The following is a 20,214-nucleotide window of genomic DNA, read 5'->3' as shown; positions in this document are numbered from 1 at the left end:
GGGAAGTTGCACGAGTGCTTTGTCTCTGCTTGGTGCCACAGGCAGAAACAGGGAGCTCCATTCATGCACTCTCGAATATCGCCACATTGGACCAGCTCTCATTGTGATTTTACCCTTAAATGTTTGGGTTTTGATTGATTTACTTGCAAGATTTTCTTTTGCAGCTAATGCATGGATTATCAGCAGCCGTAGATAATGTTTTATCATTTTTGTTTTTCATTTAGTTGGGTTTATTCCATGGTTTTATGTTGTTATGTTGAAGGACGAGGGTTGTGGCTGATCAAAAAAAGAAGTGTAGTGTATTTTCCTAGTTGCAAAACTCCGGCACGCTTTCATAAATGCGTTACCTTTGTTTCCCCTTCACTCCCGAACAGACCTTGAGGGTTCGTATTTTAGAAGCAAGCTTTGATCCTTGACCCAAAAGCATGGCTTTTGTTTTACCCTTCTCACTAATTCAGAAGTGCAGCAGAATGAGAACAAGAGAGTTTGAAAAATAGCAATCCTCTCCGTCATCTTTCATCACCATTCTGCTTTTTGTATCCATCAGTCTTTCAAACAGCAGAATGACCCCTATAGTGTGGAAGGAGGCTGCAAGTTGCAGCTGCTGCATGCACTAAGCAGCAGCATGGAGCTGCTCCTCTATACACTCAGAGAAAAAGACACAAAGGGAGCAAGCCGCTTCTTCCTGTTTGTCTGACAATTTTGCTTTGCTTTAATAGCAGGACTGATGCCATTTAAATCTTTCGCGTCAATGCACTCAATGCAAATCCAGCTGCATAAGCGGGCTACCGAAGTCCTTTACTGACACACAGCTGAGGAGAGTAAGTGCAGTGGGGCCTATGTATGTCAACCCAGCCTTACTTATCCTCACATCACTGTTTATAGCAGATAAATTAAGGCAGCTGTCAGGGATGCAGCCATGTGTCTGCTGTCATTGTACTTTGTTTTGCATGCAACCAGATTAATTTGAACTCCACCTTGTTATCGCTGATTATCATGTCAAAATGCACACACCTCCAGAATGCTGACATGGCGTGTCCCTGCTGAAAATGGCTGCCTTAAAATGGACACAGATGGGAAGATTTTGACATATTTATGTAACACGTTTCATATGGAGTTTAGATGCAAGCAGGGACAAGGTCAAATTTTATTAGGACATATTTTAAGGTGACATTTTTTGAACTCCAGTTAGGTATGTTATTGCATACCTCAATAACATCAATCCACCTGTGTGGTGTTTTCACTGTTTGGTCTAGTTTAGGGGTCAAATCATATAAGGATTTGTATTTGAATAATGTCTTTGCTTCTTTGCAGATTTGTACCTTTGTCAGTTTTTTTAATAGAATTATGGTTAGATAAAGTCTCTAAACTAGTTTCAAAGCTGCAGAAGAAGAGATGCATAAACCACCACATCAAGACAGGAAAATATGGCTAAAATAACTGGGAATATTTCCTAAGTTAGCTGTAAGAAAAATACATTCTACACTTAAGATTAAGTAAAGTTTTAGCATCAAATAGTATGAATAAAATATTGTAAGCATACTTAGAAAAGAGATTACTCTCTCTATTTTTTAAACAAAAAACATACATTTATGCAGATCACTTGGATGTTACCAAGATAAGCATCTTTTTGCTGTTAATGTTCATATGTGACCATGAAAGAGTTTTAATGGTGGTTGAATATCTCAGCAATGAACAAGACGCAAAGCTGTGATGTGGATGGAAATGGGCCCTGCCTAATGCGGTTGTTTGACCTTGCCCAGGTTCTTCAAAGCACTTTCCACTAAGTTGTTCACTGACAAGTATCATCAGAGTTGTTGTGTATGCATAGCATTTTCAGATTTTTTTATAAGGACTCTAAACCATTCAGGACCTGCAGATTGAGTCACTACCCATAACTAAATAATAAAAAAAAAGATTTACATAATTTTGTGATTCTTTTTCTTCTTTTATTTGTTATAGTTTTATTTTCCTACAACTAAAAGACATAATTTGTCAAAATTCTCCAAGCAACAAATTTTGTTTTGTTTGTTTTAATAAGAACATAATATTATAAACACCTCTTTTCTTGCTTTTTGTTTGGTAATTGATTTCTTTGTTAATTTTGTATTGTTTTTCATTTCCGTTTACTTGCCATTTGTTTACTTTTGTGCCATGATTGTTCTGCAATTAGAGTATAAGTTTTTCCTCTGCTCACATTAAGATATTATTTATTGTGTTAATAATAGGATGAAACCGAAACATATTTTACTGGACATGGAGTGATATTCACTAAGCTTTACGTAGATTTGATATTTTCACGCCTGTCCATCTTCTTTGGTTGGAAAGAGACTTTAGGTGTGTTTAACACACAGCTTACAAGTCATGTAACAAAACTTGAGCTGACTCTGAGCTCCGCTGCACAATTTGCAATGACAAATTTGAAGCAAAAATGGCTTTTTGTCCCTTGTGTAATGTCTCACTACTTTCTTTAGTTAGAAATCCCAATCTTGAAGGATAATTTGGAGATGAACCTTCATTCTGATTCAGTTTGGTTGAGACCACTCTTGTCTCTCCAAACAAGTGATCACCTTCCAGTTCCAGCAGCAGCTGCCGTCTTCAGCTCTGTCATGAAAACTGAACAGCTTCTAAATCTTTGGTCATTGTTTTCCATCTACTGTGAAATAGCAGTCTGTTGATGTCCACTAAAATCCGGTTTGGCGACAAGGAGGTCTAGATATGGCTTGTAAAATTCAACTTCTTTCAAATAAATTTTGTCAATCACAGTTCAGTGATGATTAAATACTGAGAGGTGATAGTGGTAGTTTTTTTTTTCACATTAATAAGTTAAATCATCTTTTGATTATTTTTTATTTTGCAGGTTATCTTAATCTAGTAGTAAAGTATGTTCGTTCTGAAGCATTTAAGTGTGATGAAACAAAAACAGAAAAAATCTGTGCGGCAAACACTTTTTAATTTGGGAATAGTTTTGGTTCTTGTTGAAATGCACACAGAATTAATTAATTTGCTATTTATACACATACGCTTAGGAAAAACCCAACAAATCTGATCTAATGTCCCATTTCTTAGGGATTATGTTTATTTTTTATTTTTTGCAAAGCGTCCTTGCAACATATGACATATTTGGAGTGAGATCCTTCATCTTTCTGCTCCTGATGCATTAAAAGTTTGCTGCAGTAAATGAAGTCATCCTCAATCCAGGCTCTGTGATGAAGACTCATCAAGGTGAAAGTGTTGTGTGTATTGTTGGATATTATTAGTGAGGTAATGGGGTCTCGGAAGACGCCGGATCAGACAGGCGGCGGGCGTTGCTCATCCAGGTGTGTGATATTTAGCAGTAGCAGTCGCCTCAGGAACGAATCCGTCAAACAAGTGAACACGCGCTGCAACGAAAGACTGGCCACTTCCCTGGAGAACGTAAATAAGTGGATAAGAAAAACACACGAGTACAGTAGGACTGCACACACACACACACACATATGCACCCCTATATTCCCTCAGCCCTCTAAAGTTGTCACCAACAGTAAACACACACACACACACACACACACACACTCCATCTATGCCTGAGGAAACAACAAGAAACATCTAACTCGGAGTCACTCAGCCTGACTCACGCACAGATATGCAAATACAAATATATTTACAGAACAACAATAAAGCTTTATTCGCTAGCAGCTTGGTTAACAGGACATGGATTGTAGCTGCTGCTAATTTGATCGATCGGACGTACTCGTCTTCATTCAGGCTGAAAGTTCCTGTTGTTTTACCTCTTCATCCTTCAGCTCCTTCACCCTCCTCTTTCTCCTCCATCCCACTCTAATGAGTCTGAGCTTGCAGGTGAGAGACAGCCTGAGGAGATTGCTTCCATGTGCATGTATGCGTGTGTGTGTGTTTGTGTGTATGATCCAAGACACAGGCTCTGCACAGAGTTGCACACATTTCCATTCACCTCACATCTCTCGTCTCCTCCATACTAATTGCAGATGAGAATCTAATCTAAAGCTTAAACGAGACCTTTTTATGAGAAAATGTGGCAGGAAGTGAACTCATAATGATCATATGTGAGATGCAAAAAAAGAAAAGAAAAAGAAAACCCATCCAGTGAGATGCAAGCTTTATCTCTAATATGACCCAAACAGATTGCCTGGGTAATGAAAGCGACTTTCCTCTGAACTACAAATATTTAACAGCCCAAATGTTTGCTCACTCGTGGGCCCCTGCATGCCCAAGCCACATGTTTGAGTATGATAATGAACATGTGCATATAGTCTCCACTTATCCGCTGTTTATTAAACGGCTCCGTGTTGCACACAAACATAATCAAGGTCTGCCCAGTTCCGGTTACTTCTGAAATAAAGGATTTTAATCATTTACATGCATACGGCATGGGAATACGTTAATCAGCCACTGGACTTTCAAGAAGCATAAATTATTTTTTTTAAATAATTGAAGTTACAAAGCAAATATAACAAACAGAATTATCATAGGTTTCAGGGTAGTAACGACTGTAATTAAACCTGATAAATGACTGTATTCAAATTTGGGACCATAAACTAATTGGAGAAAACATTCTATGATTTATTTATTTATATTTAGTACTTTCATTACCCTCTACACCCATTAATCAAACAATTCCCTATTTATTTATCCAACTATTTTTCTCCAAAAGGTAATCATGTAGCAAAAGGGGATTTGAATGTAAAGTCCATGGAGCCAAGAGATTGTGCAAAACAAAAGAAGGGCAATTGGTAATTGCTATAAAACAATCAGTTATTATCAAGTATGCTTTGCTAGTACCAGCTTGAAACCTTTTTTCCCATCAGAGCTGACTTAAATATTTGTGGTGCAGATTTAACAAGAAGTCAGACACATTCCTCAGAAATTTTCCCTTTCCAAAACATACTTTTCCATTTTTTTTCAATCTCATATTGTCCCATTTTGGTGAAATGTGTAGCCTCAATTTTTCTGAGCTAACAGGAGAGGCACCCGGTGTCATCTTCTGCTGCTGATTTTTCTTTTTTTCTTTTTTAGCTACTGTTATCTTTCTACCATCTCAAATCAGTTATCCACACAATTGCCATTGAATGGATTTTTTTGTTTGCTTTTGGTTTATTCTCTGTAAATATCAGAGATGTTAGAAAATCCCAGGATTTCTGCATCTTCAAAAATACTCTTGCATGATCAATTTCTTTTAAAATCCCTGTTTTCTCCCTTTTCTGATGCTTATTTTGAATTTCAGGATGTGGTTTTAATACTTCTTCTAAAAGTACCTTCTGGTTGGCTGACTTACTATTTGTGTTTGCAATAATGAAATGGCTGGCGAGTGTTCCCATAAAATTTATTTATTGAATTTTTATTGCGGACTTATGTTGTGGTCTTGTGGATCTTATTGTTCATTTCTGTGTTATTCATTCTGCATCTGTTACTTCATATAAAGACAATGCAGACCTTAGGAAGTTTTAAAGCTCTTTAAAAAATTGACTTTTACTCTGGCTTTAGCTTCAGGTGGAGCTTGAGATCTTGATTTTTTCTTTATCATTTTAAATCTTTATTATATTCATTTATCCTTCCAAATAATTAGTAAAAAACTGAATTTCTGCCCTGATTGTGGAGAGAAACAAGTGCGAATGTTGGCATAATACAGAGGGGGGATAACTATGAAATCGAATGTAACATTTGGACTGAATATTGTCATTAAACGCTGACTATAACTAAATAATGTAATAATTAATAATAATAAGCTTTATTTAAAAGGTAAAATGTACATCTCAAACATGAATCACCATTTGATGCTGTACCAGTTTATAGCATAAGCTAATTCACATCTGCAGTCCCTTGGCAGGTTACGAAAATGGATACAAAGTAAAATGAAAAGGATTTAGCATTACATTACACCCATTTTCTATACAACATTCATCCATCCTTGGTTTAATCCTGCTTATCCTTGCAGGGTCATGGGGGGCTGGTGTCAATCTCCAGCAGCCATTGGCCGAGAGTCGAGGTTCAGCTTGTGCCGGTTGAAAATCCATCGCAGAAAACATACACAAAATCTTTTTAAATAAAATTCTGCTATAAAGGGAAAAGGTGAATAACACAGAGAGGCTTTGGACTCAAATCAAACTGCTGAAGTATGAAAATTGTTTTGGCAGGAATATGAAAATAAAGGGCCCCCTGTTGCTCTTGTCGAAGCACAGTTCTCTCCTCAAGCATTTCTCAAATACAAACAATGACGGTCCTTTTTCAGTTTGCGGTGAATAAATCAGAGCTACTGTGGTGCCTTTCAGTAAGAAGATCTTGGGTTCAAATCCAGTCCAAGTTTCTGTCTACACCAAAGTTGCAGGTTCTCCGCATGCATGTGTGGGTTCTCTCTGGGTACCCTGACTTCCTGACTTGAGTGGCATGTGTTAATGGTAAACCAGCTGACTGCTAATCAAGAGATTATCAGTTCAAATGTTTTGAATAAAATGTCTTGCGATTTAAAAAAAACGTATTTATAAAAGTGAGTACCATGTAATATCTCAGGTATAAGTGAAAATATGAAATGCATTTGAAGACAATTGGACTTCTCCAGTTTCTTTAAGATGTTTCATCTAATCCAAAATGTTTTCTCAGTTCTGAAGATGGTTGAAATTATCAGATTTGTAAACTGTGGTCAGAACAATCACATTAACCGGGCAGGTAAGTTAAGAAATTAGGTGTATGTAGTCACACAAGTGCTTGCTTCAATATTTGGGTAATTTTCACCTAATGAGTCCCTGTTAATGTAGCATGTGGGTTATTACTAACTAAATGTTCAATTATTTCAAATTCAAAATTCAAAATTTATCCTATGATATAATTTACAGATTAATATTTGGATTACATGTCATAAAAACATAATACGTTTATCTAACAATAGAAATAAAATAGAAATTTTGTTATGGCCTACAATCGCAAAGGAAACTGCTGACTTAACAGTTGTCCAGCAAACAGTCATTAACAGGTTCTGGAAAATTGAGTGAAAGGAAAAAGTATTGGAGATGTAAGCTGCACAAATGCCAGAACAGAAAGAGAAAAAGATTGAGTTGTTGCTCAGTTTCTTACGGTCCTGTTTTCAGATGAAAATTTTATTTTTAAATCAAGGTTCCAGAGTTTGAAGAGAGAGTTTATCAGGGGTCTCAAACTCCAGTCTTGGAGGGCCGCAGTCCTGCAACTTTTAGATGTGCCTCTGCTGCACCACACCTGAATAGAATAATTAGGTCACTAGCAAGGCTCTGGAGAACTGATCTACACAAGGAGGAGGTGATTAAGCCATTTCATCCCAGTGTTTTGTGTCTGTGGCACATCTAAAAACTGTAGGTCTGCAGCCCTCGAGGACTGGAGCTTGAGACCCCTGGAGATGGTGAGAATCCAAGTTGCTTGAGGTGTAGAGTATAATTCCCACACTCTGTGATGATTTGGGCAGCCGGGTCATCTGCTGCTAACGGTCCAGTGGGTTTTATTAAATCCAAAGTTATTGCCAGTGTATCAGAAATTCACTTCAGATGCTGTTTTCATTCCTCAGGAGAACTTAACACCTATCTACGCTGCCAAAAGTGGCAATATTTGGTTCAATAGTTATGGTATTGCTGTACTTAATTGGGCAGAAAACTGAAATGACCTGAGCACCACAGAGAAACCGTGGAGTGTTGTATGGATGGAAATGAGAGACAAACTGAATCCCGTTATTAAAGTAACCTGAGCTTCTGAAGCATCTCCTACAATTTCATATGGTCACTCTAAATTCAATTGTCAGTTATGTTCTAATTTATTCCAAATTATCGAGAGGCACCTGCATGTGAATTTCTGTATGGAACATTTTGCTGCTTGTATTTACCGTGACAGACCTGCTAGAGGAGATATGGTATTTCACCAATACATTCCTGATTAAATAATTTTTGTTTTCAGTAAACCTTTCTTCTAATAAAAGCTAAATAAGAGCTGCAAAGTATGTAATGATTACTGGCAATGAAAATAAAATGGAAAAAATCTTAAAGGAATGTTCCCCATAGTTGTTATTCCATATCTTGCAGAGTGCGTACATTATTTTTCATCATGCCTAAGATTATATTTAAAGTAGAGTTTCTATTTTTTATAAATCTAGAAATTTAGAGTCAACGAAGTCCTGGTACTTTAAAGAGAAACAGATGTTTTTAAAGACAGTCTGACTTTAAAACACTTGATGTTGATTTGGGATTAATTTGTTTATATGCAGAATCTAATATTAGATTAACAATTGTTAGTCGCCGTTAGTCACAGCTTCTTTAAAATGTATTTAAATTCAGGCCTCATGTGCTGACAAGCCCAAAACATCACACTATCATTTTCTTAAAAGATGCACTTTGTCCCATTAAATTAGGGCTCAGCTGTCTCAGGCTTAGTAGAAATCAATAGCCACTTGTCAGTCTAAAACTCTATAATGCAGCAATTTCTTTAATGGCCTGAGGAGAAACATTTTGGGGAAATAATACGAAGCTGACCAAATTTATCACTCCAGGCTCCTTTTAAGTGCTTTGATGTTTACATGGACAGTGCTCTGTGAAATTAACTGAATTAGTTTGGTTTCCCGGGCAGCCTGTAAGGATTAGGAGAGTTTAGTGGCTGAAATCTTCTCAGTCCATCTATCTGCTGTCACTTATAGCTTACTCATAAATAGTAAACATTTTCTGAAGGATTACTGAAGGAGCTGAGGATTTAAAATGTAGGAACCCTGCTGCTTTCAGCACCGAGCAGGAAAAACTGTTGCGCCTTTGCTTTGGGGTCATATAAATTGTAAAAAAATAAATAAATAAAGTGTCTGCAAGGTTTGCATTTATGTCATGTTTCTGTTACCTTACAATTTATACACAATTAGCTGAACAAAAAAGTTAACCACTAGTCTGCTTGTAAGGTATTTTTAAGATAGGATTGTTTATTAGATTATCCTGAAATTACTTTTTGAAGATATTGATGCCATTGCATGTTGTTACCACTTTAATATATTGTTGTCGTAACATAAAGCTAACATTTAGTCTTTGCAAAAACTTCCACTAAGCAATAAATGAATTTATTTAAAATTAGCTTTTATTGACATTATTTCTGTCAGTTCGGAGGCTTATTTTCTCTCTGAACGCTGTTGTAACTACACCATTTGATATAATGTTATGCTCACGTATTATAATTTAGTTCCCATATATCCAGTAAATCTAAACCTCTACCTACAAATTGAAGGAAAATCAAGTTTCAGGTGTGATGGCCCCACCAAACCACTAGGGGCAGCAGAGTTTCTCCATTTAATGTTCGCTAAATGCCCAGCAATGAAACAATTGGACATAACAAGGCTTCATGTTACCAAAGCCAAAACAGACAAAAAAGCCATGACTTGTAATGGGGAAAAAAAGGGAATAAAACCATTAAAAGTACCTTATAACCAGGATAACAAAGAACTCCACATGTAAGGTTAAGTCTGAAATTTCTGAAAAAAAACAACAAAAACGTTCACAAACAGACCAGTTTTGAACAACAAACTGTGTGGAGCAATTTTTTAAAAAATGGCGTCAAACAAAATAATACCATTAAAATCACTGGTATTAATTATGACATAATCCAGGCTGATTAACTAAACCTGCTATCAAACTGTACATTTTGAAAATATTGCATAATTTCGTTCTTCCAATTGAGTATGGGTTCTTACCAAAGGGTTCCTATCAGTAAGTTTTGAGTCCTAAAGTTGATGCGTTGCACCAAAGTAAATCAATGAATTACTTAGTCTAGGCTTTGATAAACTCATCAAAAAATTTCACACTTTGGAAAATACTTTTGTTTTTCCCTTAAGAAAAATAAAATAGGGGGTTGCTATGACAAAAAGGGATTAAAAAAAATCTAAATAAATAATAAAAAAATCTTTACATAGCACTTTTATGAACACACTATTATTGGTCTAAGTGGGGGGAAAATTGCTGCTAAATTTGTAAGATGCCTCAACCATTAAAATGAACACATCTTAATTACGACAATGAATGTTATCCTGAAGGTCGTTATAAACAGCCCAGGACTCTGTTTTCAGCTCAGCCTGTAATATTTGGCTGCAGCTTAGGCGTTTCCATCCCATTGTGCAAAAGTTACTGCTCACTTTTACCAAGCAAAACTACCACTTAATCCAACATACCAGACCGAATAATTTATTTGATATTTCAGATTGCAACAAAAGATGTTTGGATGCCACAAAAATTAAAAGCACAGGACTCATAAGTTGTACTGCAGGCTACTGCTGCTACAGGTTCAAACATGTTTCTTTCAAGAATCAATAAAATAAATTAGGTTTCTACTGCAAGGCTGGCTACCAAGTGCTGATGTTGTACAACCGTCTTTCAAATCGCTCGCTCAGATTTGAACCGAGACCCTTTTGATCTGCTGCTAAGTGCTCCGCTGTAACCTACATGCATCTCGGTAAGACAGAGTGACCATAACAGGAGCTTCTCTCACATTAAGTCAGCAAAGGATTCAAGAAATAAATCATCTCTCCCTCTTTGCTGACTGAGTCTGCAAAGACTGTTGTGATTTATAGTTTACTACTTGCAAGTAAGTTTGAGTATTGGAAATACCACAAAGTGTGATGTCAGACACTCTCAGTCACATAAAGCAGAGTTCAGTCATGCACAGCAATCGCAAAGTTCACGAACTTATAGAAGATGATTTGGTTGCTAATTAATATCCTCGCTGCCAACATTAAGAGCAGATCTCATTAAAGAAAATTTCTTGAATCTCTGCGCATCAAATAAAATCTGAGGATTTCACTTTTCTTCACAGTGGAAAACACATTTCATCACTTTTCAGCTTCACGTTCATGTCAAAAGATTTGATTGCTGCGTATTAAAGGATTCACTGATGAAAGAATCTGCGAACTTTGTGTGACATGCTGCGTATTTAAAAAGGGTTTAGATGATTTATAGCATTCACTCCACCTAAAGAAGAAAGGTAAGAATGGAGGCTGCGATAAGGAGCTGAAAGATATCAGATGGACATGTTTTGTTGTTTGTGGGTTTGTATGATTATTCATGTGCATGGATGTTGCTTTTGTTATAAACAGATTCGGCTAAATATGTCTGAAGTTTTTTGTATTTTTATTTAAAATTCTTAACATTTTCTGGTAGTTATCAGTGTTCGCGCTTCATATGTTACCTTCTTTCCTTTTCATTTTAAGTAATCATAATAGTATTATAAGTAAGGAACAGCTCTGTTTTATTTTGAACATATAAATAAATCAAAATTAAGCAATTATTTAAAAATAATGCAGTGTAAAATAATTAGAACATTAGAAATGTGTTTTTATCCACTTTTGCAGCACATCATTTAACAAGATTTTTTTTAGTTTTAATAATTTCGATTGAAATTAACTGAGTATGTATGTAAACCTTGGGAATTAATTGGATCGTTTTTACTGCAGAATGAAAAATAAACACTGCCGAAACCCCCCCCCCCTTTTTTAGAAGTGTCTTTAAAACGCCCTAATCAATTAGTAGCCAACATACTCACAATCCAAACAAAAATAAAACAATTCTGCAATGTTTTTTTTTTTTTTCCAGCATAGAAAGTTTAATTTCACCTCTGTACAAAATACATTTTTAATATGATAAGTGAACAGAGAAGGAAAGACAGAAAAATCTTTAACTGATTGAATATGTTGCAGCTTATAAAGTTATCCTTTAAAATTCTGGCCTTCTCCTATGGTCAGAAAAAACTAGATTCTGGACACGTGTCAAAATGAGTCAGGTGGTCAGGGCATCTCTTTGAAGGTTTTCCTGGCACATCATACATCGGAAAATTACCCATAACCCACTGGAGACCCATTGTGTCCCTTCTGGTCTGACTTTGGATCCCTCAGAATGAGCTGAGGAGTGATGTCTGAGTTTCTTCTGCAAAAATAACTCGATTAAGGTTAGATCAATCCATTAATAGAGTAAAATGCTTTTTTATTCTGCTTATCTGCATTGTTTGAATTTGGGGAATCTAGACTGGCCTTTTACAAAACACTTTCTAACTCAAAGGTGTGACTGGGAAACTTAAATCATGACAGACTGAAAACTGTTGTGCAGCCAAATATATCAACAAGATTAGGAAATCTTTTGGTCTAAGTCTGGCTAGAAGAGTTAGATATAACTGTCTTTATTGCCCAACCGCTTCCAAGATCTATGTCCAGTTTTAAATAGTATTTAAATTTGTAGCAAATGATTTTCAAAGGGTTTGAATTATTATTTCTATGTGCACTTTGCACAAGGTCTAAAGCTGCATTCCCAAAATGCCGCCCAAAACTTCCAGTCTTCTTTCTATCTCCCTTTCACTTACAAGGTTGCATAGCAGCAGCTCTTACTTTATGGCGTTATTTATTTTTTTTCCAAAAGTAAAAATCTTCTCAGAAACATCCTTGCTTTGCAAACACACCAAAGGTCTTTTCATTGAGTTTCTTTTAAGTAGAAAATATTCCTTGAGGCACATTTCTTTTAAGCTGGGATCTAAGATTTTCTCAAGTAGTGTTTTAAAAGTACAAACTTCTAATTACATCCTGACCCATCCTGAAATCTTTGTCTCGTGATCGCCTCAGGTTGTCCAAGGTCTAAGTTTTGTTTACCTTCAAACGAAATGGATCCTTCCGCATCCCTTTACCCCTCGGAGGGGGTATTAAAAACCCCACCACCTCCTCTTCATCACCATCACCACCCCCAACCATGACCCAGTTTGCAGGGGGTGTAAGTGTGGACCATTGTGAGTACCACAGGGAGAGAGGCAAGATGCTCTGCCTCCCTCTCTCCCTTACAGAAGAAAAAAAAAAAACGCTCACACTTGGTTAAGCACACACTGAGGCTCTCCATAAGAGAATCTCCGCCGAGCTTCTCCGCGTTTTGTTTCCAGTTTGTCTTTGTCGCCGAGATGCCGATGTTGGTTTTAGGTCAGAGCTAATAGATGTCAGCTGAGGCTACAAGTATGTAAAGAGGACCGGAGCTGAGGAGACAGAGATGGGGGGGGGTCTCACATTCAGGAAGGACACAGGATCTGGCACCTGGGAGAGGAGAGGAGAGGAGTGAGTACGCTGCTTTGTCACTTCTTTATCTAACTGCAGCTTTTGGATATAAACATGGTGAATTTGTGATCTTTAGGGTACCTTGCATTTATCCCTACCAAGAATATTCTGAGGTACTTTTCTTTTTAATCAAGAAAAGGCACAGATGTGCACAGAGAGAGTCCTGCCTCAGACTCTTCCACTGGCATATGGAACCTGTTTACAGTTGTAGTTCTCCCCTTCGGTCACCATTAATGAGGAATTTTCTTTCTATTTCCTCATGCATAGAGAGAAAAAGACATGCTCACCGAAAACAAAACTTCCGTGCTTGCTTAGGATTTGAGCTCCATTACTCTTTAAATGTTTTGTGTTACTTCCTTTTTGTTTTCTGCAGCATGTTTCAAGAGTTAGAGGCCCAAATCAGGGTGCACAGTCCGCTCAGCTCTTTGGAATTTATTTACATTTTGCATGTACAAATCTAGCTATACATGTCGGCGCGTGCACCACGCTTTGTTATGCTTTGATAACCTTTTGTGGTGCAGAGCTCCTCTTGGCGTGCATGGCTTTAATCACTTCAAGAACTCTCCTGAACAAAGTTGCTCCTCACAAAGAAAAGAGGCAACCAGAAAAAGCTGATAAGAATCCCATTTTTAGATGAGCTGTGTATTTTTTTTCTCTTCATCTGCATGTCTAAAGAAAGAGCTTTTTATACGAGCCATATCTGCTCACATCCGTTTCTTACCACCAAAACCATTTTTACCCACTAATGACGATCCAGAGGCTTATAATGGACAGATGTTTGGCCAGCTCCTGTGTGAGCAGATTAGTTTGGTGTGTGCTGTCTGCAGAGGACAAGGTGGGAGTGCAGAGAGGCATCAGTGAAGCCGGCGGCAGAACAGAGGCGCCATGGCGGTGACCCTCAAACAGCCCCAGTTATCACTTCTTCAACTTTTATATTTTATTTGATTCAGTGAAGGGAAAGCATGAGGTTACAGTGTCTTATAAATGTTGAAAGTGAAATATTTTTTAAATGTTTTAGAACGTAAGCTTAGAAAGTATTCCCTACACTTAGCCTCAAAATGTTATTTTACAATTTATTATTATTTTTTCTTTATATTCTTCAGTATGAGCTTGACTTTTCTCTATTTCTGTTGAGTATTATTGTTTTAATGAATCCTTTCTTTTTTCTCACGAAAGAACTTTGTTCACTGACAGGAGAAAAACAACCGACTCTGCCTCTTATTTTAAAGTGCAAAGTTACGTTTTTCCTTTTGACTGAAATTTGCTCATCTCAAACAAACAAACAAGAAATAAGTAAAGTTTTCTCTCCTTTGTGGATTTGGTAATATAAACCACCACGACTGGAGCTTTCTAATTTGACTTTTTGCTCACAGAACCACAATTTGTACCAGTTTTAAAGCAGAATAAAGTTTCCACACTTCATTTCTTAGTAATAGTTCAAAGAGAAATTTCCATAACTGTTTGTTGCATAGTTAAAAGTTTTGATTAGATAAACTGCAAATAACTTTTATAGGATCTTCTTTCATAGATTTATTTGTCTTTCCGATGAGTCTTTGCTGGCTAAATTTAAAGCTACTTTATTAAGTGGATGTGTCCAGAAATGTGATTGATAAAAACCCCAAAAAATCCATGACATTCTAACAAATTTCAATCGTCTTTCTTCTTCTAGATGTCCATAAAGGCTGTTAGGCAGAAGAAGTCAGTCAAATAAAACTGAACGATAAAATGAGAAGTGTTTTAAAAGGCAAGTTGGTTGAAGAAGCTGAATCAATATTGGCTGAAGATGGAACTGATTAGATCCATTTTATGGTCTTGTGATTATAACTGCCACAAATAAATCTAACTGATCATTTATCCTGATGATGAAGCAGATTAAAGAGTCGTTCACGCAAATAGTTTCCAACTTTATCTGAGAAAAATAACAATGTCAGAAAACAAAAAGACGAATATTTGCAATTACTTTTAATCATAGGAAATAATCAGGATTTAAATAACACTAAAAATAATCCCTGGAGTTGCTTACAATAACAGTGTTGAGAGGTACTTAATTTTGATTAATAAAGCTCTGGATATACACATTAGTATGGTTGGCTAGATTACAGCCAAAGCAGCGGCTAATAAACCCATTAGCCATATCGGCTGTCATTAGAGCCACTTTCTTTACATTCCAGTGCATTTAGTTCTCGAATTGCCCTTGGCCTCCATGTTGTATTATTATGAATAAGGCTGTAATTACATTTGTGCCTGTGCTACACAGAAAATCACATATCAAAGGGAAGTAGGTTTGTGTTTACATAAACTATAATGAGGTGCAGTTTGGCTAATAAGCACCTTTTACCTGGGATTTCTTTAAAGATTTAAAGATTAACACATTATTCCATTACACCCCAAAATCAGTGTTTCATGTACTGCTACATGAAATTATCATGACATTATCTTTTAAAAGTACTTCAGAACTTAATACTTTATATATTTAAATCATAATGTTCAATTTACCTTTACTCATCTCTCTTTCTCTCTGATATAACCTTGAATTTTAGTATTTAGGCAATATTTGTATAGTGATGACATGAAAAATAACTAATAAGTATAAATATTTATAATGTAGAAAATATTTTGATATTCCAGACTGAATTCATAATGGATACACTGTAGAAGTTTAATGAGGTTTCAACTTAAATATAGACATAGGCCTGATTTAGATTCAGGATTACATTTATTGAGAATGTGTCTTCTTTTAACTTCGCTCCAAAGGATTTTAGACATATTTAAAAAGAGTGAATTTATTAGAAATTCAAAGTCTAAATTTAAAGGAGAACGTATTGTGCAAAATTTATTATTTGCATGTTTTTATTCTTTTGGAGATCTAAACGGAAGCATAAAAAAACACCCAGCCATTTTTGGCAGTAAGTTCATATTTCTTTATGTCTGGAAAATTATCTATTTTCACAACCGACAGGCACAGTGCTGTTACCTAGCAACCCCAGCTGAGCCTATCCCTTCCCCTAGCAACCCAAGCTAGTAGGCTGGTTTTACCACTGTATATGCTGTACAATGGCTGCTGGAAAAGATTAGTATCTTGTAGTTGACTTGCCGTTCAAAAACCATTTGCTGCATTCTTGTTGGTTGTGCAGGAAGCTCTACTTCTGCTTTTCAAAGATGAACAGTTGTATAATTGTGACTTTGTTTGCAGTCATTTCTATGTGTGAGAGTAATCGTTGAGTTGGGGATTGTGGTCAGCAGCAGCTCATTCTGAAAGGAGAACAAAACAGTCATAACTGACCAGACTAAAATCTCATTTTTCTAGAATAATTTTGCACATAATAAATGTCATGAACACGTTTTGTATAGCCCCATAGATGCCCCATAGATAGCCCCATATCCTAGCATTATAGGTCACTTTTAAAGCATGTGCAAATGTAATAGCTTGAATCGCTCATTCACTCAACTTTAATACCCTGAGATAAAGTTCTGTGAAATTAATGGTCTTCAGATGGCATTTACTTTGTAAATTGAGTTGACATGTTTGTCATTTAATCTGTTTGAATTCAACTGTTCTGAGAACGACTGAAAAGGTTTGTGAGAGTATGCTGGAGAACAAGCAGCATTAAGACCAGGGAACACAGCAGAATACTCAGTTATTCTGTGAAAATTGGTCTTAGAAATCACGCTGCTGTTGGTGGATATGTTTTTCAAGACCAATGTTTGTGTTTCTTCTCAAAACAGAAGTAATAAATAGCTCTTACTGTCATTTTTGTCATTATCACAATATCACTGCAAAATAAAACTACATTTATAACTGTACTAGTACAAATGTGAATATTTTGTTCATTGTAAGGCAGAGTAATAAAAAGTAATGCCTCAAGACTTCATCTCTAAGACTTTTCCTAAAGGACCTCCTGCTCCGATGTAATGCTTTATAATTTAAACAAACCACCTAGATTTTATTAACCCACACTGAGGAAACTGATGGTGCTTTTGAACTTTGACAGGACAAATTTACCACCAGACACATTGTATGTTACAGCACAGCACCACCACGATCAATCAAATCAATCAAATGATATTTGTATAGCACATTTCAGCAGCAAGGCATTTCAAAGTGCTTTACATATCAAACACAGAAACACAATGCAACATAGAATCATCAAAACACGACATTAAGTCAGGTTCCATCAATAAATTTGTAATTGATTACGTTTCAAATACAATCCTAAACAGGTGGGTTTTTAGTCGAGTTTGCATCCATAAAGGTTTACCTGTAACACTCCTACTGTGTTATATGGAACAAAATACCTATTGCTATTTTTATTCCCACTCACGCTCACAATCACACAGTTTAAAACGATGTAGACAGCATTTTAATGGGCTTTTGGCACGAGGCTCCCTATACCTTTCACAGAATTTCACTCTGGGACTCCGCCGTCCCTCATGGATTTTTGTGCAATTCTATGGTACCTGTTAGTGTCTAGAATTTACAGGGTTTGTGTAATATATGATGCATGCACTAACAACACAAGTCCAGGTTAATCTTCACAAACTTTCCCGCCAGCCATCTTTGCTTGCCTTGGGCTGAGTCTTGGTGTTCCTCGGTTCGCCCGTGGTCCTGCGTCTGCAGCCTCATGTTTCATGTTGAGTCACTACAGTGAATAAGGAATACCTCGACTAACCTTAGAGCGGCTCTCTGTGTAGTCATTCAGCTCATACATGCAGAGACCCTGTGACTTTACTCCTCATGCTTTCGGAGGCTCCTGCACGTGTGAGTGTGTAAATGTGTCGGCCCATCTGGGAGTCTGTCTGTAAACTACATCTGGCAGAAAATCTCCGTAGGTCCTGAGGGATGGGAACCAGGAACTGAGGGGATTCCCGAAGTGTTGCCGACTGTAACTGGAGTGTTGTCTGCTTAAATTAATGCGTGAGATGTTGATGTGTAGATTTCATCCCTCGGCTTCACCTTATGCAGTTCTAGTAGGGCAATAAGCCTTGTGAGCTTAGAAATATCATCTGTAACATTGACTGTGACTCTCTTTCAAAGATAATTAGTAAAGAAAAAAACCTGAAGGAGTTTTCTTCTGTGGCAACCACACTGCCCCTTTGAAGTTCGTTTTTTAAAGCAAAGTAAAAAATAAAACGTCTGCCTCTTGTGTCTGTGTGGGGCTCTTCAGGAGGCTGACTCACCCTGGTAACTTAATGCGCAGAGTCAGCTTCTTACCCCCAACTGCCCCACTAGCTCCTGCAGACATAAATTGGATGAGAAGGCAAAAGGCTTGGCCAAATGTGGTTGAAGTATTAGGAGTAATAAACACAGTCAGATATGAGACAGGGGGTGATCATTTCTCATGGTCAAAGTGGACCTGGACCATTTCTTACACACATCAAAACTGAACAAGAATGGATTTTTTTTTTTATGACTTTTGCAAAAGTTTTCACAAAATACAGAAAGATCATAGATGAAGACTGCATAGCCTGCATAGGTATTATTCTCAATGCAAATGGATTTCCCTAAATTGGGCATTTTCCAAACATTGGAGAAGAAGGGAGCACTCACTTTTGTAAATGAGTAAAAATTTAAATCAAAGTTCTACAGCTGCAGGTTATCTAACAGGATATTGTTCGCTTTTACTTTAAATCGTTTACACAAAAGAGGTGTGGTAAAGATCTTTTTTGTTGTCAATGTCACAAACATATAAGCATATTGCTTAAACCAGATGTTCACATGAACTGTCTAAAAAATAGACTTTTTATCGTGACTTAAAGTAATCTTATAATGCGTGCATCCATGCTGTTCAGTTTTTAAGTAAAGGAAATTTTCTTCAATATTAAAACATTCCTCAACATGTCCTCAAAATTAAAAGGAAATGTGAATAAATCACATGGTTAGCAGTCATATTACTTATCTAGAAATACCTGAACCTCTGATATATATACATTTATATATATCAGCGTAAATCACAAGAAAAACATATATGAACAATCCTTATTAGGACATGGTCTTTTGTCATTGTCAAAAGACTACATTATGAGTAAAACAAAAAAGCTATTACATCCCGGATATTGAATTGTACCCGAAAAGGAATATAAAATACAAAACCGAGATAATGGTGAATCAGTTTTACCTTTGCAGCTGCCTGTGTTTCTGTGAGTAAGTCTGGATTTATGACCTACTGGAGAGTCAGAAAGTGGAGAAATACAGTGATGTAATGCAGGAAAGTCAAACGGACAGAGCTCAGAAATGGAAGGACTCTGGGTGGGGGGCATCTCATTCTGCTTTGGTCTTTTCACTGTTTACCAGATCGCAGATGCTCAGAGTTTACACTGACGGAAAAACAGTCGTTGTTTTTGTCTATTTTGAACTCACATTTCCAGTGAGCATACCTAAAAATATTCCTGACTTCTGTCTCCTGCGTCTCAGGCATGTCCGTATATGGTCACAGTGATCATTACTCGATTCATGTTTTATCGTAGGCCCCCTTCAGAACATTCCCACCCTCTCAGCCCTGGAGACACAAAACAGAGGACTGGAAGCTGCGTCTTCTCTGCTTCAGTGAGGTTTCACAGTTTTCCTGCAGGTCTAAGCTCAAAACCAGCTTGGTAAGGATCCCGGCCCCAGAAGGCCTTTAAACCCTGACCTAAGCTAGTATTCATGGCTGGATTTTCTTTTCAGTCAAGCTGACAATAAGCCGTGTATTATTGCTCCTTCATGAGGAGGAAAGTTCTCTAGAGGTGTCATTTTCATCCCCAAAGCTGCCCTGAGGGATAGCCGCGTTTGGGTTCAGCTCCACTGCCTGACCTAATGTGGGTCTGCTGTTTGAAATCCCGCTCCAATGGTTTGTGGCGTACCACCTGCTGATTCTGCTGGTGTGCATGGACAGCCTGGAGCCCAGAACTAACCTAGATAGACAACATGTCCCATCCCATCCTCAGAAACTACAAATAGACACTGTAAGAACAATGCAAGTTATGTCTCAACCAGAACAAGCCAGTCAAGTCTGGGAAGTTAGCGCAATCCTAAAAACTCCACCTCATACAGAAGACAGCTGCACTAAGAGGATTTATTTCTTCTGAAAGAGATAGCCTGTGAAATAAAATGAAGCCTATGGGCGTGCACATATATGCGCATGCACTTGATGATAGCA

General features: G+C 37.0%; 1 protein-coding gene across 2 annotated transcripts in view; it reads left to right on the top strand.

The window, feature by feature from the left end:
• Window positions 1-20,214, top strand: part of LOC114159909 (gap junction gamma-1 protein-like) — a 118,239-nt gene that overhangs the window by 20,485 nt on the left and 77,540 nt on the right. Inside the window, exon 1 of one of the 2 annotated variants that reach the window (XM_028042169.1) lies at window positions 11,699-13,078. The exons of the other annotated variant lie outside the window; for it this stretch is intronic. The gene's annotated coding sequence lies outside the window, so the exon portion shown is untranslated. Of the gene's footprint in view, window positions 1-11,698; window positions 13,079-20,214 lie in introns of those variants that run through there. 2 annotated transcript variants of the gene reach the window in all.

Source organism: Xiphophorus couchianus, chromosome 16 (genome assembly GCF_001444195.1).
Source record: "Xiphophorus couchianus chromosome 16, X_couchianus-1.0, whole genome shotgun sequence".
Taxonomy (NCBI): domain Eukaryota; kingdom Metazoa; phylum Chordata; class Actinopteri; order Cyprinodontiformes; family Poeciliidae; genus Xiphophorus; species Xiphophorus couchianus.
This window is presented reverse-complemented; position numbering and strand designations above follow the sequence as displayed.